The following is a 24,501-nucleotide window of genomic DNA, read 5'->3' as shown; positions in this document are numbered from 1 at the left end:
ACCACCATCTTCCCCGCCCGCCCGCCTCCCCCCTCCGCTCGCTCCTGCCCGCCGCCCACCCCAGCGCACTAGTTACCGTGCCCCGTGCCCCCTCCCGGGCCGGCTGGGGGGAGGGGGTGACCCTCATTACACTGGGGCGCGAGCGGAGCGGTGGGGAGAGCGCGGAGCCGCTCACCGCACCCCCCTCCCCCCGCGTCTCTCTTCAGGGTAGAAGGCAGCGAATGCGACCTGCCCCGGCCTATTCCGCCGCCGCCTCCTCCTCCTCACACCCCCACCGCGCGCGCCCCCGCGGCGGCGCGAGCGACCGAGCGCCTCGCGCCGGCCCGCGTGCGGCTAGGGCCCCGAGTGCGCGCGCACCCCTTCCCCCAAGGCGCGCGCTCCTTTGCCTCACTCTTCGGGGTTCAGGGCGGGTGAAGTCGGGCTCGCGAGCGCGCCGCCCAATCAGCGGAGCCGCCGCTGCCGCCCCCTCTCCTCCCCCTGCGCGCCAGCTCGCGGCCCGGGCCTACGGGCCGGCCCGGCTGCCCGGGCGGGGCCTGAGGCGGGCTCCCCAGGGGCCTCGCGCGCCTCACCGGAGTGTCGGGGCCTGCGGGCGTCGTGGGTGGCACTCCGATCCCCTCACCTACCTCAGGGAGCTGCGCCGGCCCCGGGCTGCACACGGTTCCAGCACCCTACCGGTCTCGAGCCCCAGCCCCGGCGGCACCTGGCCGGGCTGAGGCCTGTCCGACCGCCCCGCCAGCCCCGCTCGGGCCCGCGTCAGTCCCGGCCTCCATCTTAGGTTACAGCCCTGGTTCCCCATCCACTGGGCACCTGCCCTCAGCCCGCTCCGCTCGGCCCGAGGCCAAGGCAACCCCCCTCCTACCGCGGGGCTCACCTGGGGGCTGGGGCTGGGGTCTTCGAGGCCTCAAACCCCGAGCAGGCGCGGCCGCAGGTGAACCCCCTGCCCGGCCGCACCCCAAGCCCACACCACCACCACTACAGACCAAGCTGAGCAGGAAACAAAATGGAGGCAGCAGCTCGGGTCTGCCTCCCCGAGCCAAGCCTGTACAGCCCCAGGGCTCCCTTCTGCCGCAGGCCCGACGCCCGCGAGGCAGGGGGCTGGCTCGTCCAGGCACCAAAGGCAGCCACCCTAGAGCAGCGCAGACAGGCCGGGGACTCGGCCCTGCGGTCCCCACAGCCCCTCACCCACCACCCCTTCCCTTCCCCCTCCCCCCCATTCCTCTCCCTCCCCCTGCCCGGCCGTGCGGGGTGAGCGGCTCCCGGGAGCTGGGTCGGGTCGGGTTACCGGCCCGGGCACTGCCCGCCCAGCCGTGGCCTCGGCAGGGGGGATGAGGCCGGGCGACCCCCGCGCTGAGCCCACCGCCCCCCCCCCCGCACCCGAGCCGGGCAGCAGTCTGACAGCACGCCCGCACCTCGGCCTGCCGCGGTGCGGCCCCCGCCCAGTGAGATCGAGTCCCCAGCCCGGGCACCGCGGGGACGAAGCTCCCTCACCACCCCCGGGCCCAGGGGTCCTCGCAGCCTCGGGCGGGGCGAGGGGAGTGCTGGGGGAGGGGTCCACTAATCAATCCCTGCACCGCCTCCCGCGCCTAGTCCGGGTCTGGGCCTGGCACTGGGACTTGGGCCGGGGGCGCGGGCGGGCGTCAGTAGATGAGTGCGCGCGGGGCAGTGGACGGCGAGCTGGGGGCCCGGAGGGGTCGCGCTTCGCACCGCGGACGCTGCAGTTCTCTGCACCCAGGCAGATGGCCCTCTCGTGCCACCTCCGCCCGGCGCAGGCCGCCTGCTCAGCAACCCTGCTCCCCGGGGAGCGCGCGCCTCACCCCCGCGGGCTGAGCATCGGGACCCCGGCGGAACAGCGCTGGGAGGGCGGACCGCCGGGCTGGCCCCGCCAAGCCTGCTGGCCTAATCCCTGGCCTGGGGCGCTCTGCTCTCGGGCGCCAGGCACCTCGAGGCCTGCACCCAGTGCCCGGGGCCCCGTAGCACCGGCCTAGCGCGGCTGCAGCGCGTCCAATCACAAAAGACAACGTGAAGGCAAGCGGGGGAACGCAAACAACCTGACCCCGCGACGCCGACCCCCCCAGGTCCTTCCCCTAACCCGATACAACTCCGACCCCCGCCCCAGGCTTGCTCCCCGACAAAAAGCTCACCTCGGGACCTATCTGGTCCCTAGAGTGCTAAACTCATCCTCGCTATTCAGAGAAAACCACAATCGACCGCCATAAAAATTCCGCCTCCTCCAGAAAGCCTTCTGTGATTAGAGTTAACTCCATCTCAAAGCTGAGGGCGGCGCCCTCGAGAGCCACGTGACTACCATTCCTCCCAGGGCTTAGTAAATGTGCATAATTATTGCCCCAGTGGAGTGTTTACCCGCCATCCTTCTATCTATTAACCGTGAGACCACCTGGGAGAAAGGCCACTTTTGGCGTTGCTCTGCGCGGTTTTGGCTTTGGCGCGGAGCTCTCTAAATTTCATCCTTCGGCCTACTCCAACCTTCACCCCAAAACTGGCCCCAGTTGGCTTGGAGCTCAGGATACCCTTAGCCTCCTGTCCTCCAAGGCCCACAGACCAGCCAAGGAGATACACAACAGGTCCTTACCACACCTAAGTGCTGGGATGCAGTTCCTGCCAAGAGAGCAGCAGGCTGTCTTGAAGGAAGGCGCCCCCTGGAACCAGAGTGATGAGGGGAGCACTGTGACCCCAGAGGGCCTCCTTCTGTTGAAGAGATGAGGTACCCTGACTGTTCCCAGGTGCGAAATCAAGTTGACAGTGTTCTGTGTGCTAGGATCAGCCAGAGAAGAGCTGGGTCTACAACCCAGGGTACTGCCCTACAGGGACCTGCCCTTTGTTCTACTAAGGAGTGACTCCTGCTAATCCCTTCTAGGCAGTTCAGTGGGGGAGCTCTGACTGGTTCCTTCTTCACACCTAATAATTTGAGCCAATCATTTCTGACTGACAGTTACCCCCTGCCAGTTGCCCCAATTCATTAAGGTTACTCTCAACACTTTACTTTCCCACGACCATCCTGAGGGCCTGTGAGCTGCCACTGTATGGCCTTGAGCCAGTCGATTAACAGCCCCAGGCCTCAGTTTCCTCACCTATGGCTTCCAATGCACAGGGTGGCTGTGAGGATCCTGCAAGGTGAAAGTAAGTGTTAGGGGCCTATACAGACTAAGCACTTGATGAATGCTGAAATGTGTTTCACCGCTTCATTCAGTAACCATTTCCTGCATTCCAGGCAGTATTGCTGGGTGCTGGGTAAACAAAGGATGAGATGCCTGCCTTAGGAAGCCCCAGGCCTTAGGAAGAAACAGTTAAATAAAGGTGCTAAGGTGTGAAGAGGGGCCGGGACAGTGGTTCCCCCCAGGGCTGACCTCTACACATCCCTGCCATATATAGGAACCCTGCTCTCCAACCTCCCAGGCCCCACGGAATAGGAGTAGGGGCTAAAGGGGGACAGGCAGCTGGGGATGAACAGCTTACTGATGGTCTCGGGGAAAAGACTGGAATCCCAGAGAAAATCTCTTGGACTTTCCTGGAATGACTCAAGTGTCCCTTCCTGCCTCTTAGAGTGGAATACGGCTGCAGAGGTCTCATTCACAGCAGCCCCTACTGGAGCCTCCCCAATCCAGCAGGCACTGGCCAAGCACCTCATGTGTGCCAGATCTGGGCTGAGGGAACCCACAGGACCTAATATTCTCACAAGGACACTGGCTTCTGAAGTGGGGGAAGAAGGGATAGGGCTGGCTGTGGCTGGCCTTCCTTGTCTCAGCACAGGGAAATTTTCTGGGCCTGCGCCTCCCATCCTTAAGACAGAGATTAGCATCAATAATACTCTCTGAGTCTATGCTGTGTACTGGACACCATGCTGGGCACTTGCACTTGACACACATGACTTCCTTTAACCCTTTAGCAGCCCTGTGAAGAAATGAGGTCCAAAAGATTAAGCCCTTCTGCAAGGTCTCAGCATCCTGTCATCTGGTGTGATCAGCCTCAAATCCCTTGCTCTTAGCCAGCACACCTTCCAGATACTGTCTGTGAGAAGGCCCAGCACAGTGTCTTGCCCACAGGTGCTCAGGAATTTGAGTGGCAGGCAAAGTGAGATTACCTTAGCCTCAGTTTCTTCATCTGTAAATTACTGTTACTCCTAACCTGCTGAAAGAGATACCTGTCGAGACATTCCACCAGTGTACTTCTTTTTTCTTACAACTGCCCCCCCTTTCATTCATTAATTCAGCAGATAATTATTGAGCTCCCCCTCAGAGCCTTGTGGGAAAGGCAGAGAATAAGTAACAAGGTAGAGAGCTGAGTACTGAGAGAGAAACCAGAGAGCTGCTGGGGGAGCTGGGGTGGCCTCAGGGACAGTCAGGGAAGGGCTTCCACAGAAGTGACATCCAGAGGGAGTCCAGAAGGACTCACAGGAATAGTTTGGAAAGAAGGGGATGAGCTAGAGATTCCAGCAGAAGAGCCCAGAGAAATACCTTGCTTTGGAGGAATTGACCACAGTTCAGTATGACCAGAGCGTAGTGCGTGGCGGGAGCAGTAGAGGTGATGAGTGCGATAAGAGGCCTCAGATGAAGATGGGGAAAGCCACAGGGGCCTGACAGTGGAGGGCTTTCTTGGTCAAGTTAAAGAATTCAGGCTTTATCTGGAAGGCAGCAGGGAGCCATGGAAGGTTAAGAAGCAGGTTAAGAATCTCACTTGTGCAGTTGAAAGCTCACTCTGCCAGCAGTGTCCAGAAGAGATTGATACCTCCTCTAGAAACACAAGGGCCTTACCTTAGGATATGCTAGGACTGTTAGGTTATAATAACAGTGTGACTTCTCTTCTGTGCCAGCTACTCTGTAAGACACTCTCTCATTTAATCCTGAAATGGGCACTCTTGTTAGCCCCATATTCCAGATAGGAAGCGTGACCTATTCAAAGTCAAACTCCCAACCCCAACTCCCAGTGCAAGCTCTTCATCCTCACTGGACAGGAGCAGCATCTGCTTTCTGATGAAACAGCCAGGTTTGGAGGCCTTTGGTGATTAGTCCCAAACTAATCTGGTGAACACCACAACCATCCCTGTGATGGGTCCAAGAATTGTTTTCTTTCTCTCTCACCGAGTGGTTTCCCCAGAACTGGATCAGGAACTTAAGATCGAGGAAGGTTTGGCCACATTTGAAGCCATGCAGCCCTCCAGTAGTTTCCTTCCTACCCAAAATGTCAGCTAATCTGACCCTCTAGCCCCGGCCCTAGCCCCCACCCCAGGGACTCAAATTTTCACCTTCAACTGTTCTGTCTCTCAGACATTCTTTTTTGAAAGCCCTGTGTGTAGTGGCCACTAATCCCTGCCCCCCTGCCCTCATCACTTCCCCAGCTGCCCAGTATACTCACTGTGCCAGGACAGGCCACATCCCATCCAGCCTGCACTCATGCTGGTCACTCTGCCTTTTCCCCTGTCATGCAAACTCCTACTCATCCTTCAGGGCCCAGTTTAGAAGATTCCTCCTCCTGGCAGTCTCCCCTGCTTCCACCCTTACAGGCAGTCATTTTTTCCTGAATGAGCCCCTGCAGTAACTATTGGCTTTACATTTCTGGTCCCAGCCAGTTGGTGAGCCCCTTATACAAGACAGAGCGCATATGCTTCTCTGACCTCCAGTGACCAAGCCCAGGACTGTGAGGATCAGGGTAAGTGCTGGAGAAACATTTCCTAATGCTTCATCTATCCCCTCCCCTCTTCTCTAAGTCTGTGTCTCCAAAAGACAGAAGAATTATAGCTCAAATTGTGGACTAAATGATTGTGTAAAACCATCCCTAAAAGGATTCAGGGATGTTTGAGGAACACACAAGTCTCTGTGCCAGACAACAGTTTCAGAAAGTGTAAGAGAGCCTATAGGACCTGGAGTTAGATAGATGTCGGTTCAAATTGCAGCCGGGGCCGCTTACCAGCAAGTCCCATCCTCTCCCTGAGCCTCACAAATGGGGTGGTTGTGCAGATTAAATATGTGAATGTAGGCAGGGCCTACACAGAGCAGCTGCTCACAAGACACCTCCTTCAGATGCCACCAGACTTCCCAGCCCGACAGGTCAGTCTTCCCTCCCCAACCCCAAACCTCTCCTTCTCTGGGCACTTGATTTTTCAGATGTACCCTTAGCCTCCAGAGGAGCACTTCTGAACATACTGATTCCCAGGGGAAGAAGGGGAAGTTGAAGAATGCTGGGTTCTGGGGGGATGCAGTCAGAGGAAGGGGGAGGTCTGTAGCCTGTGGCCAGGAGAGTGGCTCTACCTTCTGCCTGCCTAAGGGTTACCATTTTACACCCAACCACCCATCTTCTCCCTGCAAAAAGAGGATATTATCCTATTTTACAGATGAAAACAGAGGTTGAGAAAGAAGCAGTGGCTTATAAAAGGTCCTGCTCTGGCAAGTGATGGGGTGGCTCAGAGTTTATACCCGGTAGTCATTCAATAAATACTAAAAGGAGCTCAGGTAATATAAAGGCAGGGATGAGACTCTGGGGTAAGGGTTTAGTAAAGTGGATGGTCTTCCAATTTTTTTCTTTTTTTCTTTTTTTTTTGGCCATGTGGAGCAGCATGAAGGATCTTAGTTCCCCAACCAGGGATCAAACCTGGGTCCCCTGCAGCGGAAGTGCGGAGTCTTAACCACTGGACTGCCCAGTCTTCCAAATTTTTTGATCAAGTACCCCTTTAAAGAATTTCAAGAGGGGCTTCCCTGGTGGCACAGTGGTTGAGAATCTGCCTGCCAATGCAGGGGACACGGGTTCGAGCCCTGGTCGGGGAAGATCCCACATGCCACGGAGCAACTAACCTGTGCGCCACAACTACTGAACCCATGTGCCACAACCACTGAAGCCTACATGCTTAGAGCCCGTGCTCCACAACAAGAGAAGACACTGCAACGAGAAGCCCACAGAAGAGTAGCCCCCGCTCGCTGCAACTAGAGAAAGCCTGCACGCAGCAACAGAGACCAAATGCAGCCAAAAATAAATAAGTAAATAAACTTATAAGAAAATAATTTTAAGAGAATATGTATATACCCACTCATCTTTGAAAGTCGATATCTAATTTTAAGTCATATATTGCAAATAATATAATTTTTGGTGTACTACATGTGTGCTTTAAATATATCTTAATCAAAACCTTGGGGCTGTAGATTCAACTCTATCAATTTATAGAAAACGTCTCTCATGTGTCTGAAATGCCAAAACCAGGCCCCATCATCAAATCCCTCAGCCAACTGACTGACTTTTTTTTTAATATAATAATATGGAATGCTTTATGAATTTGCATATCATCCTTGCACAAAGGCCGTGCTAATCTTCTCTGTGGTGTTCCAATTTTAGTATATGTGTTGCTGAAGCAGCACTCAGACTGACTTTCAATCGGAAAAGATTTGACTCCACTTCTCAATTAAAACCAGCATGTTAATATGTCTCCCCATGACAACCATCCCCCTGCTGGGTTCTAATTCTAGGACTGACAGACAAGGCCAAAGCCTTGCCCTGAGTTTACTGGGTGAAGTAAGTCCTTGGGAAGCTCTGAGGGCTCTCCAGCACCTTCCTCTCCAGAGGTGCCCATTCAGGGAGATTCATCTGGGTGAGATGTGGCTTTTCTCTCATGAGTGGGAAGCCATCTGAAAGAACTAGAGAGAGGTGTTTTCTCAGGCAGATCAAGGAGTTCAGATGGAAGTTAAAGGTCTGGGAATTTGTACCCTTAACTCCAACTATGCTCGGAACAATCTGGAAAGTCTTCACATCCCCCAGGTGAAGACCTTAGGCAAAAACCATGACTGGAAAACATGTATCTGTGTAGAACAGGAGGCAGCAACTGTTGGAGAGGGGCTAGGAGGGAGGGCTTTTTTTAAAGGCAGAAGGGACTTGGTCTTGTGTAAACCATTCCACCTCAGGGCCTGTGTTCCTATGTCTGGAAGATTCCGCTCCCAGCTCTGCCAGGGCTCTTTCCATCTATCAGTTCAAGAGTCCCTCTTCAGACAGGCTCACTTGGCTTCTCTCTCACCTTGAGGACCCCTAATTGACCCAAGGTCACTCTATTACATCTTCCTGTTGAGGTAACTTATAGCAATTACCATTCTCTGAAATGATCTGATTTTTCCCCACTTATTTCTTTATTTTCTTTTTATTGAGATACAATTCATATACCATGAACTTCACCCTTCTAAAGTGTACAATCTGGGAATTCCCTGGCGATTCAGTGGTTAGGACTCTGAGCTTCCACTGCAGGGGGCCGGGGTTCAATCCCTGGTCAGGGAACTAAGATCCCACAAGCCATGTGGCGCAGCCAAAAAATAAAATTTAAAAAATAAAATTAAATGTACAATCCAGTGGTTTCTTTCTTTTTTTTTTACTTAACTAAAAAAAAAATTTTTTTTGGCCACACCTTGCATTTGTGGGATCTTAGTTCCCAGACCAGGGAGTAAATCCCAGCCCCTTAGCAGTGAGAGGGCAGAGTCCTAACCATTGGACCGCCAGGGAATTCCCCAGTGGTTTCTAATATACTCACAAAGTTGTGCAGCCATCACCACTATCTAATTCCAGAGCATTTGCATCACTTAAAGAAAAACCTTGTACCCATTAGCAGTTGGTCATTCCCCATTCCCTCCCTCCCCCCAGGCCCTGACAACCACTCATCTACTCTCTGTCTCTACAGATCTGCCTGTTTTGGATATGTCATATACATGGAATCATACAGTATGTGGTCTTTTATGTCTGGTTTCTTTCACTGAGCATGATGTTTTCCAGACTCATCCATGTTGTGGCATGTAGCAGTGCTGCATTCCTTTTTATCGCTGAATAATACTGTATTCTATGGATATACATTTCACTTATCAGTTGATGTTTCGTTTATCAGTGATGGTTTCACTTTGGGGCTACTATGAACAATGTTGCTATGAACATTTGTGTACAAATTTTTTCATGGACAGAGTCCTAACCACTGGACTGCCAGAGAATTCCCCAGTGGTTTCTAATATACTCACAAAGTTGTGCAGCCATCACCACTATCTAATTCCAGAGCATTTTCATCATTTAAAGAGAACCCTTGTACCCATTAGCAGTCAGTGTGCATTTCCCTAACAACTAGTGATGTTGAGCACATTTTCTTGTGTTTATTGGCCATTTGTATATCTTCTTTTAAGACATGTCTATCCAGGGACTTCCTTGGTGGCACAGTGGTTAAGAATTTGCTTGCCCATGCAGGGGACACAGGATCAAGACCCGGTCCAGGAATATCCCACATGCCGCTGAGCAACTAAGCCGGTGCGCCACAACTACTGAGCCCACGCATCACAACTACTGAAGCCCGCGCACCTAGAGCCAGAGCTCCACAACAAGAGAAGCTGCCACAATGAGAAGCATGTGCACCGCAATGAAGAGTAGCCCCTGCTTGCTGCAACTAGAGAAAGCCCGCGTGCAGCAGTAAAGACCCAACCGCAGCCAAAAAATATAAATTATTTTTTAAAAAGACATGTCTATCCAGATTCTTTGCACATTTTTTGATCTTTTATTATTATTTTTTAAAGAGAACCCATTTAAAAAAATTTTTGGTTGTGTTGGGTCTTGGTTGCGGCATGCGGGATCTTTTTTGCGGCTTGTGGGATCCTCCACTGCGGAGCGCAGGCTCCTCATTGCGGTGCGCAGTCTTCTCTCTAGTTGTGGCCTGTGTGCTCAGTAGTTGCGGCACGTGGGATCTTAGTTCCCTGACTAGGGATCAAACCCGCATCCCTCGCACTGGAAGGCGGATTCTTAACCACTGGATCACCAGGGAAGTCCTCTCTTTGCACATTTTTTTAAATTGGGTAATGTCTTTTTTAGTTGTTGAGTTATAAGGATGCTTTACGTATTCTGGATACAAGTCCTTTTTGGATATAAGATTTACAAATATTTTTTCCCATTCTGTAGGTTGTGTTTTCACTTTCTTTTCTTTTCTTTTTTTTTGCGGTACGCGGGCCTCTCACAGTTTGTGGCCTCTCCTGTTGCGGAGCACAGGCTCCGGACGCGCAGGCGCAGCGGCCATGGCTCACCAGCCCAGCCGCTCCGCGGCATGTGGGATCCCCCCGGACCAGGGCACGAACCCGTGTCCCCTGCATCGGCAGGTGGACCCCCAACCACTGCGCCACCAGGGAAGCCCCGTTTTCACTTTCTTGATAGTATCCTTTGAAATACAAAGGCTTTTAATTTTGAAGAAGTCCAATTTATCTATTTTTTTCTTTTGTTGCTGTGCTTTTGGTAATATCTTAGAAAGCATTGCTTAACCCAGGTCATGAAAATTTATCCCTATGCTTTCTCCTTAAACTTTTATAGTTTTAGCCCTTATATTTAGGACTTTGGTCTATTTTGAGTTACTTTACTATAGTGTGAGATAGGGATCAAACTTCACATTCTTTTGCATGTGGATATCCAGTTGTTCCAGCACCATTTTTTTAAGAGACCATCTTTTCCTCTTGAATAATGGTCTTGGCACCCTTGTCAAAAAATCAATTGACCATAGAAGCATGGGTTTCTTTTTCATTTCTCAATATATTCCATTGATCAATAGATCTATCTTTATGCCAGTACTACAAAGTCTTCTTTTTTTTATGGAGAGGCATTTTATTTTAAATATAGCAGTGTGTACATGTCAATCCCAAACCCCCAATATATCCCTCCCCCCAACTTACAAAGTCTTAATTGCCTAATTTTTTTTTTTGGTCCACACCTCCATCTTTCTCACTGTCTAGAATGGAAGTACCAAGAAGTTAGGACTTGTTCACTGCTCTGTTCCCAATGCCCAGAACAAGGACTGGTGCAGAGTAGATGCTTGATAAATATTTGTGGATTGAATGAATAAATCCTCGAATAAGTACAATGCTTTTGGGAAGAAGCCAGTTGAGAGGGGAAAGTTGAGGGTACAATAATGAGAAGTCACTGAGGTCAAGGAGGTGCAGGGTGTATGAATGGGGTCATAGGTGGATGGATGGACCACAGAGCAGAGGACATGTAGGGAAAGGCAAGGGGCCTCAGCTATGTTTTAAGTGGGAAGGGAAGGAAATTGAGAGAGGTCCCACCCAGTACCTCTGTTTTCTCCAGAGATAGGAAGTGAAGGGGAAGGGAGGGGCTGCAGGCTCAAGGAAGCTGAGGACAGCTGAGTGACCTTGGGGCTGGAGCCCAGTCTTGGGCCTAACCAGTGGGCACCCTCCACTCATGATTGGATCCCCTCCAGGGTTCTAGGGTGAAAAGGTTATCAGATGAAAGGTCAAGGGGGGAAGTGCTAGAGAGGGTGCATGTGAAGTTGGCCTTGGGCCCCAGGCTGGCAGAGGCAGGAGGGAAGCCATAGCCCAGGGCCCCTGACCACAGGCAACATTTCCTGAGGAGAATGCCAGGGAGTTTCCAGAGGAGTCAGTGATAAGACAGAACCAATGAGATGAACAACTAAGGCATGACAGTCAACAAAAGCGCTTCCCTGCTCCCACAAATCCTGGGCCCCTTGCCTGGAGAGTCAGTTGATGTGTCTAGAGTTCATAATAAGCCCCAGGGATACTTGCAGAGGCCTTAAATAATAGGGCATCTCAGGGTTTGTATAGTAGCCAATGGGAGGATGCAGGTGATTTCAGAAGGCCTATCTAATTAGTCATATTAATGAGCCTAAGGCAATTAAGAGACCAGAGAGGAGGAGTTGAGGGGGCCTCAAGGTGGTGGCATCTCTAGCCCTGCCCAGGGAGGGGACCCTGGAGGACAGCCAGGTGACTTAGGGATATGATAGGCCCTGGATCTCCAGGCTGGGCAGGGACTGAAGCTAACAGTAAGAGAGAGGCCCTTGCTGCCTTCTGCATCTCAGGTCTGTGGCAACAAGGGGTGTGAAATGCCCTCGGAACACCTAGTCACCTGCTTCCACTGTGCTGACACCAGCTCCTCACTGTGGCCTAGAACACCGTGCAAGATGTGAACCTGCCTGCAAGTCCAGGCTCATTGTCTACCCTGTTCCCCTGCCTCTACACCCTTCAGCCATACTGGCCTCCTTTGGTTCCTGGATGCAGAAGACTTTGCCCTGTTAGCCCTAGCCCTCTCCATAGTTCTGTGTAGTGGGTCTTCAGTGTGCCAGCTGCCTGTGCTGGTGCCTGAGAGGTAGCACACAGTGAAGTTATGGGTACAGCCTCTGGCCCAGAAGCCTCGCTTGAACCGCTGCTCTACCGCTTAATAGCTGTGTGAACTTAAGGAAGTAATAGAACCTCTCTGTGCTTGTGTGTCCTCTGTCAAGTGATGTTGTTGAAATGTTAATATGAGCTTCAAATAGTGTCTAGCACATGGCGAGTCCTGCAGTTGTTACAGTCATGATTATTGTTCTCACGAGGCTCAGAGAGGTCAAGATCTGCCTGAGCTCACAGAGCTGGTACTTGGCAGTTTTCTAAGATGTTTTTTTCCAGTACATCACTGTTGCATTATGAATATCCCCAGCTAACTGCTGAGATTTTCCGTGCTATATATTCCATGATTTTGTATACTTTGTCCCGCTACTGTTTCTGTAGGTTAAATTTACCCTTGTCAGACCAAGTGAAGGAATAATGGAGTTGGAAGACTAAAAAGGCATACAGGCACATTCCCATGGACAAGCAGTTTACATTCTAATAAGAGAAGAGGAATAAAAAATAATGAGGATTGTGAATTCCTGAAAGGTAGGCATATCAACAATCATAAAAAATATAACCTATGTTTTTGGGAGCTCACGGTGTACAGGCACTGGGCTTTACAATCCTCACAAAAACACCTCAGTAGGCATTAAGAATCCCATTCTACAGATGAGCGTCAGCAATGTTAAACACCTGTCGTAGGTCACACGATGACTGGAACTTGGGTCTGTCTTCCGCCAAATCACCACTTTGGACCAGTCAAGGCAGTGGTACAGGGATGACCATACCGCGGCTTAGCCGCAGTAGCTGGCAGGAGAGAAGGAGATTCAGCAAAAAGGACTTGGGGTCGTAGCAGTCGGATAGGCAGGAACCGGGCGGAGTTGGGGGAGGCCGGGCCTCAACTTCTGAGTTCCGCAGGGGCTGAGAATGGCTGTACCCACGCCACCCGCACAGCCCCGGGGTGCCACAACAGCTCATCTTCCGCTCTGCCCGACACGTGGGACCTCATTCCTGGGAGAGCGCCTCTGATTGGCCGGCTCGGTCAGGTGTCTCCCGCGGGCCAATCACCAGAGGCCAGGAGGTGGGCTGGGCGATCTGCTCTGCCTGCGTGGAGCCTCAGAAAAGGTTGTGTTATGCGTGGGGCCGCGCTGGGAAAAGGCTTTCAATGTCTGGCATAACCCAGTTCCAGCCGGCGGTTGCCTTTTACGCCTATTTATCAGAATTTGCCCCTAGCCCTGCCCCATCGCTCAGAGGTAGAAAAGAGGACTGGACCAGCCTTCCTCTTGGGCTTTGGGTCCCGCCCTAATGCTTCCTCCCGCTTTTGTGCATCTTTCTCCTTTTGCTCCCCTGGAGCTCCAAGCCTTCCTGTCTTTTTACTCCTTCCTGGCAGCCCACAAACCGTGTAGTCTCTTCCCCTGTTAAGAGAAAGATTTCAACGCCTCTACAGCCAGACTCTGCCTTTTTTTTTTTGCCTCCACTGACCCTGGCCTCCCTTTCTCATCTCCCTCCTCATCCCACTTAAGTCTGGCTTCAGATCACCAGCAGTCCCACTCTGGCCAAAACCGGTGGTATTTCATAATCTTTGTTGCTCCACTTTGCAGCATTTGACTCTGTTGACCCTTTTGGAACCGACAAGGTTTCCTGGAGCTCCCACTCTTGTCTGGTCCCTTCCTACCTCTTTCCCAAGCCCTTCTCTGTGCCGCCCCATCATGGGCATGCCTCCTCTTTTTCCTGTCTTTGCTGATTGTTTACCCAGACTCCCTGAGGGATCCCATCTGGTCACTGGCATCTCCTAAATGCCAGTAATTTCTGAGCCTCAGTCTCTAGCTTGGATTTGTCCTTCAGCTCCAAACTTGCTACCTGAATGTCTCACTGGTGCCTAAGGCTGAAGGCAGGTGTTTCATTCAATAAATATTTGTTAAACTGAGGGCTCATTTACAGTATAAATATTTAAAAACATATCTTTACATATAAAATAAATATGTAAGTATTTACTGCTGTGTGCCAAAAGCTTGGGAGTACTGTGTCACCTGTGACAAGCACACAGTGGGTTCTTCATTACTGTGTGCTGAATTCATGTAGGAATGAATGTCGGCATAGTGCCTGGCACAGAGGAGGTGCTCAGTGTTAGTTGCCTCGTCCCTCAGCCTAGCTCCTCTCTATGCCAGGGATGGGAACTGTCCCATCACCTCACCTTCAATGCAGAAGCTACGTAAGTGAGGTAAACAAGGTAAACAAGAAATAGCTGAAATGAAAGTCCTCCTTGTCCTGTCTAATATTCTACTCCCAGGGCAGTCTACTCCACAAAGGCAGCACTGCTCAGTGATGGGGCAGGAGAGAGAACCAGGAGCTGCCATCCTAGGACAGGCAACGGCTGCAGGCAGACTGGGAGACATACAGACCAGAGTTCAAATCCTGGTCGGGTGATCATATGGGTCCTACTGGACTTCTGTGAGCCTACATTTCCACCTGTAAGTTGGAGATATGAATAGACTCTACCTCATAGAGATTTGTAGGGATTTTCCCAGAGCTCTTAGAGGCATCTAGCAGGCATTGGTACTTAGCTATTGTTTTGGCCCAGAGACAGCAGGTAAAGATGATTTTCCCAGTGGTGCACTATCGCCACCGTGTGACGAGATGGGAAATTACATAAGGGAGATTCTTTGGCCTGAAAAGGGCTACTTAGACTTGGGCTTTCTGAAACCTGAGAATTTGCTCCCTGCTGCCAGTGCTCTGCTGTCTAGGCTCCGTCAGGCCTCCAGTGTCAGTGCTATCACCTGTGGAGGAGAAATCATCCCACCCAGGTTTAGGACACTGGCTGTGCCTTTTCTAACTGTAGAACTTTTGGTGGTTCTGCGCTGTGTCATTCAAGCCTTTTCAGAGCTGGTACCCTTGACACCTGCTCTGTGCTTGGAAATCAGGGCCATCTAGCTCCAGACCTGACTCGAGATGATCCCTCTGTTTTCTCCTCCCTTCCCATCTCTCCTGAGCTCCCTTTGTCCTCCCCCTGATTCGGGACCCTGAAGTACATTTCCCCAGTAAGCATGTTAAGTTCCTGGGACTGTATTCACGTGAACAGCAACCATGTATTGATCACCTACTGTGTGTCTGGTGCTGGACCCCTTATGGGCATTTTTTCCATATACTCTTCACAAATCCTGTTGGGAAGTTTGCTATGATTGCCCCTATTTTATAGAAGAGGACACCAAAGCAGAGGAAGGTAAAGTGATCCACCCAAAGTCGCACAGCCATCAGGTGACAAAGCCCTGCCTATAACTGCTAGGACACCTAGTATGGTGGAGAAGGCAGACAGACCTCACTTCAAATCCCACCTCTGTTGCTCACTACTGACTCCCCAACTTCGAGCTCAAGCATCCTGTCTTCCTCTAAATGAGATGGCAGCCCCCACAAGGCACAAGTGCTGGCTCCAGGGGACAGGCAGTGTTTGGGGACATAACACCAGGGATGAGAAGTGGGGAGGGTATCACAGCTGGCAGTCAGAGCTGGTATGGAACACAACTGGGGTAAGTCGGGGTCCCATTAGGGAGGCTGGAATCAATGACTGGGAGGCCCAGCTCAGGACCCGGCCAGCAAAAAGTAGGGGCTCAGGGGACCAAGCTCCCATCAGCTATCACCTATGTAGCCCCTACCTGTTCTCCTAACACCCACTCTAGCCTTTTCCAGTGCCTTTCTCACTGGGCAACCTCGTGTTGACCTTTCCAAACACACATCTGATCATGTCCTTTGCTGCTGAAGATCTTGTCCTCCCACTGCTCGCTGGGGACTCAGCCCCTCACCACTGCCCGTGAGCCATGTGTGGTCAGTTGCTATAGCCCTACCAGCTCTGTCACCTTCTCTGGTCTCTGGCCCTTCCCATCTCCTTGAAGCCACCTTAGACCTTTGCAAATGCTGTTCCCATAGACTGAAACACTCTTCCCTCCTCTCTTTGCGTAGTTAATGTGGAGGTGCTGGAAGTTCTAGTGGGTGGGGAGAGGAATGGAGAGTTTGAGACCTGAAAGAGGAGTAGAGTTTGGAAAACCGGTAGGGAAGAGAGAACAAACCTGTGTAAAGGGATGGAGCTGCATGTGTTGGGGGAGGGGAACAGGTAGGGATTGAAGCTAATAGGAACAAGGCATGCCTAAGGCCAGGGTCAAATCCTTACCCCAGTTCCGAGGGCAGTGGGAGGGTTTTGAGCAGGGGCGGTTACAGCGGTTCCCCTGGGTAGGGTAGAGAGGGCATATCAGCACCGCTCTGAAAAATGGAGCACCCAGAACTGAACAGTCCTCCAGGAATGACGTGATCACCAGCAAGGAAAGTCATCTCTTCACAGGATTCCCACCTGAAACCTCTATGGGTACAGCCCAAGGTCCCAGCCACACCGAACACGAGACTGAAGTGGGATGCTACACTTCTTGTGGCCTCCAGGAGGTGGCACCATCACCACAGCGTGTCCTCTCCACCCTGTTCCCTGCTCTGGAGACCCCTCCCAGGGTGCAGAGACCAAAGAGGAAAGAAGAGGTGAGTGAGGAAAGGAGAGGAGGAGGCCAAGGGCCCAAGGGGTGGTTGGGATGCAAGTCACAGGACGGGAGAGTTGGGGTGGTACTGGCTCCCGTTTGATTTTTTTCAGGGTCAAGCAGGTTATATTAGTCTGACTTAGATTTTCACCATTGTGTGCCTCACCCTCCTCCATGCAGCCCATTGTCAGGCCCCTGAAACACTCACAGGGACCCAGCCTGTTCACCCAGCTCCTGGCCATTGCCCAAGAACCTCCAAGTTCTTGACCACCTTCCTCTCCCCCCCGCCACCGTTAGCAAGCCCTCTTATTCTAAAGACATCCTTCAATTTCCACTTCTTTCCATCGCCTGGCCACCATGGGGGCCTGCAATGTGGCTGTGCAGGATGGTGCTGGTCCCAGGCCAGAGGATGGGAGGGGAAATGGACAGTCCCTCTGTGGATGCTCTGGGACTCATTACTTCCGTCACCTTGGGAGACCACGTGTGTCCTTTGGGGGTGCTGTCCCAGTTTCCAGCTCTAACCAGGAACTAAAAAAGTCCACTCGCCCATCTCCCCACATCTGCGCTAGCAGCCCCCCACTCTCTGGTCTCTACACTCCTCTGGGAGTGAAATCCGAAGCCTGCAAGGCACTCTGTGGTGTGGCCTCATCCGGCAGCATGTCCTCCCTCACTCTGTCTGTGCTCTGTCCCCTGGCTGAACTGGAGTGGCTCAGATTCTCCCCACTCCTGCCTGCCTCCAAACCTCTGTGCAGACAGTTCCCTCTGCCTGGAATGCTTTTCCGTACAGTCATCACAAGGCCAAATGCTCCCCTCCCTCAACTCACATATCACTTCCTAATGGAGCCCTTCCCTGGGTCGGACCAGGATCAGTCCCCATGGTAGACATTCACAGCTGCAGCCAATCGATCTTCAGAGTCTGTGTTAATTATAGTCAACGCTTTCCTGGGTGTTTTTTTTTTGTTTTTTTCGGTACGCGGGCCTCTCACTGTTGTGGCCTCTTCCGTTGCAGAGCACAGGCTCCGGACACACAGGCTCAGCCGCCATGGCTCACGGGCCTAGCCACTCCGCGGCATGTGGGATCTTCCCGGACCGGGGCACGAACCCGTGTCCCTTGCATCGGCAGGCGGACTCTCAACCACTGTGCCACCAGGGAAGCCCATGGGTGTTTATTTAATGTCTGTCCCCACCTCTAGATTTCCAGCTCCTCAGGGCAGGGGCTTGTCTTCATCACAGGGTATAACCACTGACTAGAATGGCACCTGGTATATAGTAGGTGCTCAATAAATGTTTGTTGATTTACTGTGCCTCCCAGCCCTCTTCTGTGGTTTCTTCTTCAGCTTGGTCACCCACGTCACCTCCTCTGGAAAGCATCACTGACCCCTGCCCTGGGTGTACATTGCTCCTGGGCTTCATTTCGGGGCTTCATTCCTTTGTTTGCTTTTCAATTCCCTTTGGGCCTCATTCCCCATTCTTATCTCCCTGCGCCCCAGGCAGCCTTGCTAATGGTTTTGTGTGTGTTCTTGTAACATGTGTGTTCTCTGTGTCATCATTTCTTTTGTGCAAATGGCTTTATGCTTTTGAGCTCACTACATTTCTTACCCTTTCCACTCAGCACTAGGCTTCTGAGGTCCCTTCACATGGCTGCACATCCACTGGGTCTTCTGCACATGTAGTCCATCCATCTCCCAGTGATGGACTCCAGATTGCCTCCAACCCCTCCTCCAAACTTCCCCATGTGGTCCCGTGTGAGGATTTGGGAAAGGGGGTGGTATATATTCAGGGAAAAATTGCTAGATCATAGAACATTCGTTTATATAATTAGCTGAAAGCTCCCAGGTGGCTCTGGGATAGCTGCACCCACAGTCCAGGTGGGCCCCCCATATCCCTGTCAACACCTGGCATTCTCTAGCTTGCTAACTTTTACCAGTCTGATAAGTGAAAAAGGAGAGCATCTCTTGCATAATTCTTGAGTTTCAGGGTCTCTTCATAAGCTTGCTAACCTCTGATTTCCTTGTCATTCAATCACCTCATCATACCCTCACCATAAAATTTTTTTTTTAATTTTTGGCCACACCGTGCAGCTGCTGGGATCTTAGTTCTCTGACCAGGGATCGAACCCGGTCAGTGGAAGCACAGAGTCTTAACCTCTGGACCACCTGGGAAGTCCCTGTAGTATTTTGAGGTGTCTTTTCCTTGTGGATTTGTAGGCCCTTCTTAGGTGCCCCATGCTGTCCTGACACAGTGTGGGAGAATGCTGGCTTATAGGCAGACACCCTGTAGGCGCCTAGGTGCTGTAAGGGCAGTGATGGTCCTGAGCCCTCTTGGGGTTCCCAGCCCCACATCAGAGGGTGAGAGGAGGGTCGACCATCCCTCGGTGGACACTGTAGGGCTCATCACTGTGGTCCAAGACTATGTGTGTATTTTGGGGGGCACTGTCTTAGCTCCTAAAGGGGCTGGGAAGCCTCTTTGAGATCAGCTCACCAGCCTGGAATTTAAATTTTGAATCTGAGAAATTCATTCAACACGTATTCATTCTGTGAACATTTAGGGAGCACTTACCATGCGCCAGGCCCCGTTGTCGACATTCAGGTACAACTGTGAATGGGACAGTCCCTCGGCTTCTCAGAGCCCGCCTTCTAGTGAGGTGGCAACCAGTAAAGAGTGAGCAAATAAGATAATTACAGAAGAAGACAAACAAGGGGCTAAAATATGGAATAACGGGGGGGGGGGTACTTTGGCCAGAGCGGTCAGGAGAGTCCACTCTTAGGAGATGACTTTCATTCTTTTTTTCTTTAATAATTTATATCACTTTTAAAAATATTTATTTTTATTTTATTTATTTTTGGCTACATTGGGTCTTTGTTGCTGCACGTGGGCTTCCTCTGGTTGAGGCGAGCCGGGCTACTCTTCGTTGCAGTGTACGGGCTTCTCACTGCGGTGGCTTCTCTTGTTGTGAAGCACGAGCTCTAGGCACGCAAGCTTCAGTAGCTGCGGCACGCGGGCTCAGTAGTTGTGGCTCTCAGGCTCTAGAGCGCAGGCTCCGTAGTTGTGGTGCACGGGCTTAGTTGCTCTGCAGCATGTGGGATCTTCCCGGACCGGGGCTCGAACCCGTGTCCCCTGCATTGGCAGGCGGATTCTCAACCACTGCGCCACCAGGGAAGCCCTATATCACTTTTTTGTGTTTGACTTTTTTAAAAAAAATTATTTATTATTTATTTATTTTTGGCTGTGTCGGGTCTTAGTTGCGGCACGCAGGATCTTCGATGAGGCATGTGGAATATTTCATTGTGGTGTGCAAGCTCTTCGTTGAGGCATGCAGGCTACTCTCTAGTTGTGGCATGCAGGTTTTCTCTTCTTTAGCTGTAGTGCACAGGCTCCAGGGCATGTGGGCTCTGTAGCTGTGGCACACAGGCTCTCCAGTTGAGGCTCAAGAGCTCAGTAGTTGTGGTGAGCAGGCTTAGTTGCCCCATGGCATGTGAGATCTTAGTTTCCTGACTAGGGATCAAACCCACGTCCCCTGCATTGGAAGGCGGATTCTTTACCACTGGACCACCAGGGAAGTCCTGATGACCTTTGTTCTGACAGCTAGCCAGAAACACCAGTGGACTAGCATTCCAAGCAGAGACCTGCAAGTAAAAGGCCCGGAGATTCTCATGAACTTGGGGTGGTGGAAAAACAGAAAGAAGGTCACTGGAGGTGGAGAATCAATGGGGGAGGGGTATGCGAGGAGTTTGGGGAGTGGGCAGGGGTCAGTTCAGGCTTCGTCCCGTGGGCCTGGGTTCAGCCTGGGCTGGTGTGTGAAGTGGCAGGAGGAGAGTGTGGCTGTGTAGGAGGGTGCTGGGCCCTGGAAACTCTGAAACTGGCTCTGGGGCAGCCTGAGGTTTGGGCCAGGCAGCCTTGGAAACTGGTGTGTACTCAGAGGGGATACTTTTCTTCTCTGGTATTTTTTCTTTTCTTTTATTTTAATTAATTTATTTTTTTGGCTACGCCGTGCAACTTGCAGGATCTTAGTTCCCCAACCAGGGATCGAAACTGGGCCCACAGCAGTGAAAGCACAGAATCCTAACCACAGGACTGCCAGGGAATTACCTCTTTTTTTTTTCAAAAAAATTTCAAATTTCAATTTTTGTAGATAAATAGTACACGTATCAGGTACAAAAATCAAAAGAAACAAAGGTCTCCTCCCTCCTTGACCCCAGCCACCTAGTTCCCCTCCCCAGAAGCAGCCATGGTGACCACCTGCCCACCCTTCCCAAGCGATTGCATCCCTACAACTGCAGGTACATGTTTCACAGGGACACGCATGTGCTGCTTCATCTTGAATTTTCCCCTCAGTAGTGTAACGCAGAGCAAATTCCCCATCAGAACACTTAGAGCCCCTTTGTGAAGGCTCTAGAGCTGTCCTGTCAATACACAGCTCCTTAAACTTATATTTAAATTAATTACAATAATGGCTTGTGTCCCTCAGTCACACAAGCCACATTTCAAGTGCTCAATAGCCATGCATGGCCAGTGGCTACCATATTGGACAGCACAGATAGAGGATATTTCCATCACTGCAGACGGTTCTCCTGAACAGTGCTGCTCTAGAGAATTCCATGTTATCCATCATTTATTTCTAGCCTGTCTGCCTTCAGGGGGTGGCTTGGAAGGGGCCACACCATAGAGGCAGAAGCTCAGCTATGTGAGGTGAAGCCTTCCTCAGCACATGCAGTGGGTCCCCCAGCAATTACAATAATCTCAGTCCCCCAGGATCCAAGGGCTACCCCTTTTACAAGGTTGTAGAGCTGTGCTGTCCAATATGGGTCTGGCCATCTCAGCCTTTTGAGCCAACCCTCCTCTCCTGGGACCTGATTTCCTAGGGGTCTCAGCTGTTAAAGGAAAGGACCTCCCTGACCAGGAGCCTTATCATCGCCCTTACCAGGTCATTCAGTCATTTGAGAAAACTTTGTGGGCCTGCCCTGCACTGGACCTGACTTAAAGGGGGAGCCCATGAGGCCCCTGCCCTGAGTGAGACAGAGAGAGCCATAAATGGGTCATTCCAGTTGTGCATAGAGGCAGAATGCCTAGGCAGTGCTGTGAGATTAGCGTGGGCTTCCTGGAGGAGGTGATAGCTGAGCCAAGCCCTGAGGGGAACAAGGATGGTCTGGAGGTTCAAAAGCTGCGAGAAGCCCACAGCCATATGCCGCAGGGTCAGCGGGTGCGATCAGTAGGGCCAGGTCAGGCTGGGCCCCAAGTACCAGCACAAGAACATGAGGTTGGCACTAGGGGCCCTGGAAGGGGCTGGTGCTGTGGCATGTGAGCTGCGACTGGGTAGGAGAGGAAGCAGGGAGAGGCAGGGTGAGTTCAGCTGTTGGCAATTTCACGCCATCTCCTTAGCCACTTCTTGCGGACAGGCCCCAGCCTTGGGGCCCAGGTGCCGATGAAGGTCAGATTTCGGTAGCAAGAGAATAAAAGGAGATTTCCTCTGGAGGGGGGCCCTCTCCCCCCAGAGAGAGCTGCAGCTGCCTCACACACATACTCTGGGATTAGGCTAAATCCAACAGCAGGTGGCAGGGTAGGAGGGGGGCTCCCAGTTAGGGTTCCGGAGTGTGGGAAGGGGCGGGCAGTGGCAGCGCACACCTGAGTGTGTCTGTACCTGAGAGTGGGTCTCCTCCATCCCTCCCTTTGTTCAACTCTTTACTTTGCCTCACTTCTGCCTGGTGCTGCCCTGAGTGGGAGTTGGGAGGGCAAGGACAGTAACCGCTAACCTGGATCAAGGGCTACATGAACATGGGCAGGGGAAGGGGGGCAATGCAAGACGACTTGGAAAATGGGGGCAGTTTTCCCTGGGGAGCAGAGAGAGAGAGAGAGAGTAGGTACAAGGGGGTAGTTTTTCACTGAAAACTTTTTGTGCCATTGAGGTTTTTGTTTCAATTATTTAAACCATGAACACGGAATGCCTCTTTAAAAAGTGGTTCTCAGGGCTTCCCTGGTGGCGCAGTGGTTGAGAGTCCGCCTGCCGATGCAGGGGACACGGGTTCGTGCCCTGGTCTGGGAGGATCCCACATGCCGCGGAGCGGCTGGGCCCATGAGCCATGGCCGCTGAGCCTGCGCGTCCGGAGCCTGTGCTCCGCAATGGGAGAGGCCACAACAGTGAGAGGCCCGTGTACCGAAAAAAAAAAAAAAAAAGTGGTTCTCAAAGTGTGGCCCCAGCCCAGCATCTGCATCCCCTGGGAACTTGCTAGAAATGCAGATTTCCAGGCTTTACCTCAAACCTACCAAATACAAAATTCTGGGGTGGGACCCAGCAATCCAACCCCTACAGGTAATTCTGATACATGCTAAAATTTTAGAACTACTGATTAAAAAACTACCAAAGCGGGCTTCCCTGGTGGTTCAGTGGTTAAGAATCGCCTGTCAATGCAGGGGACACAGGTTCGAGGCCTGGTCCGGGCAGATCCGACATGCTGCGGAGCAACTAAGTCTGTGCACCACTACTGAGCCTGCGTACCACAACTACTGAAGCCCGCGCGCCTAGAGCCCGTGCTCCCAACAAGAGAAGCCACTGCAATGGGAATCCTGGGCACCGCAACAAAGAGTAGCCCCCGCTTGCCACAACTAGAGAAAGCCCGTGCACAGCAACGAAGACCCAACGTGGGCAAAAATAAATAAAGTAAATAAATTTATTTTAAAAACACAAAAACAAAAAAAACTACCAAAACAGTGGTTGCTTCCTGGGGATCACACTTTGTGGGGAGGAGACTCTTGTGGGCATCCTTCTCTATAGCAATGAGAGCCTCTGAATAGGAGGGCTCAGCATGAAGGGGGCGCCCAACTTGGAAGGGGCCCTTGGGAGGCTGACCCCAGAAATGAGGTTTAAGTGAGATCTAAAGGGCACGTGGGGCTTAGCCAGGTGAGGGGGTGAAGAGGAGTGTCCCCCAGAAGGAACAGCCCATGTGAGGCCCCTGAGGTGGCAGGGATGGAGGCCATAGGGCTGGAGCGTAAAGTGCTGGACCAAGCAACTCTGTGCTTGGGTGTCACGAATGACCATCCACCAGTGTGCATGAATATTCCATCAACAGGTATCCTCTTCTTCATGGAAATCCAGAGCTTCTCCTGGTCCTCAGAATGGCTGGGCCACCAGGGCTCTGGGAATGATCCTCGCAGTGGGATAGGCACCTGGTCCCAAGCACAACTCTCCCATTTGCCCCCATGTAACCTTGGGCCAGTCACTTCCTCCTGAGCCTCAGTGTCCTCATCTGGGCAATGGGGACAAGAATGCTTTCCTGGGAAGTGCTACCATGAAAAGGGCATGAGATCATGGCAACCCAGGCCTGGGGGCCATTCCCTCCTAATCCCCATGCAACAGCTATTTTTGACTGAACATTTACAACCACTCCTCAAGGCATGTTGTCATTCCTGTGTTTCAGGCTCAGAGAGGGTAACTTCAGTCACAGCAACACACACACACTGTGGCCAGCTTGCCCCTCCCTCCCAGGCGCTGATTCCCTCCCAGCAGCCTCTTGCCCCTTGGCTCTGGCTTCTGACATCTGAGTGGCTGTCTATCTGTTGCTCCCACCAGAGCCTTGAGTGACACAAGCAGCCAGCAAGTGGTAGAGTCCGGAGGTGACCCAGTGCTTTTTGGAAAGGCTCCTGAGGCGGGTGACACTAGCTAGGAAGCTGCTCAGAACCCAGGCAGACCAAGGGGGTCAGGCTCCACATGCTGCCATGATGCCCAGAGCAGGCCTGGGGGAGGGGAGATGGAGCAGCAAAGCTTGCACAGGGGAATTAGTAGCATCTGTCTCATTCTGACATGGGCTGTGAGGAATGTGGAAAGGCCCCAGTAAGCACGTGCCTGCCAGGGATGCTAGCAGGGAGGGGGCACAGGG

The 24,501-nt window shown here is 52.1% G+C and overlaps 1 protein-coding gene across 7 annotated transcripts in view; it reads right to left on the bottom strand.

Moving 5' to 3' along the window:
• Window positions 1-983, bottom strand: part of NSD1 (nuclear receptor binding SET domain protein 1) — a gene marked incomplete at its 3' end in the record, with an annotated part of 136,853 nt that extends 135,870 nt beyond the window's left edge. For 4 of the 7 annotated variants that reach the window (XM_082650798.1, XM_082650801.1, XM_082650802.1 and 1 more), the window contains exon 1: window positions 77-119. Of the gene's footprint in view, window positions 1-76; window positions 120-357; window positions 405-871 lie in introns of those variants that run through there. The other 3 variants (XM_082650800.1, XM_082650803.1, XM_082650799.1) reach the window with 2 other exon arrangements.
• Between the last annotated feature and the right edge of the window lie 23,518 nt (window positions 984-24,501).

The sequence above is a fragment of the Grampus griseus genome (assembly GCF_964374135.1).
Source record: "Grampus griseus genome assembly, chromosome: 3".
NCBI classification, from domain to species: Eukaryota; Metazoa; Chordata; class Mammalia; order Artiodactyla; family Delphinidae; genus Grampus; species Grampus griseus.
This window is presented reverse-complemented; position numbering and strand designations above follow the sequence as displayed.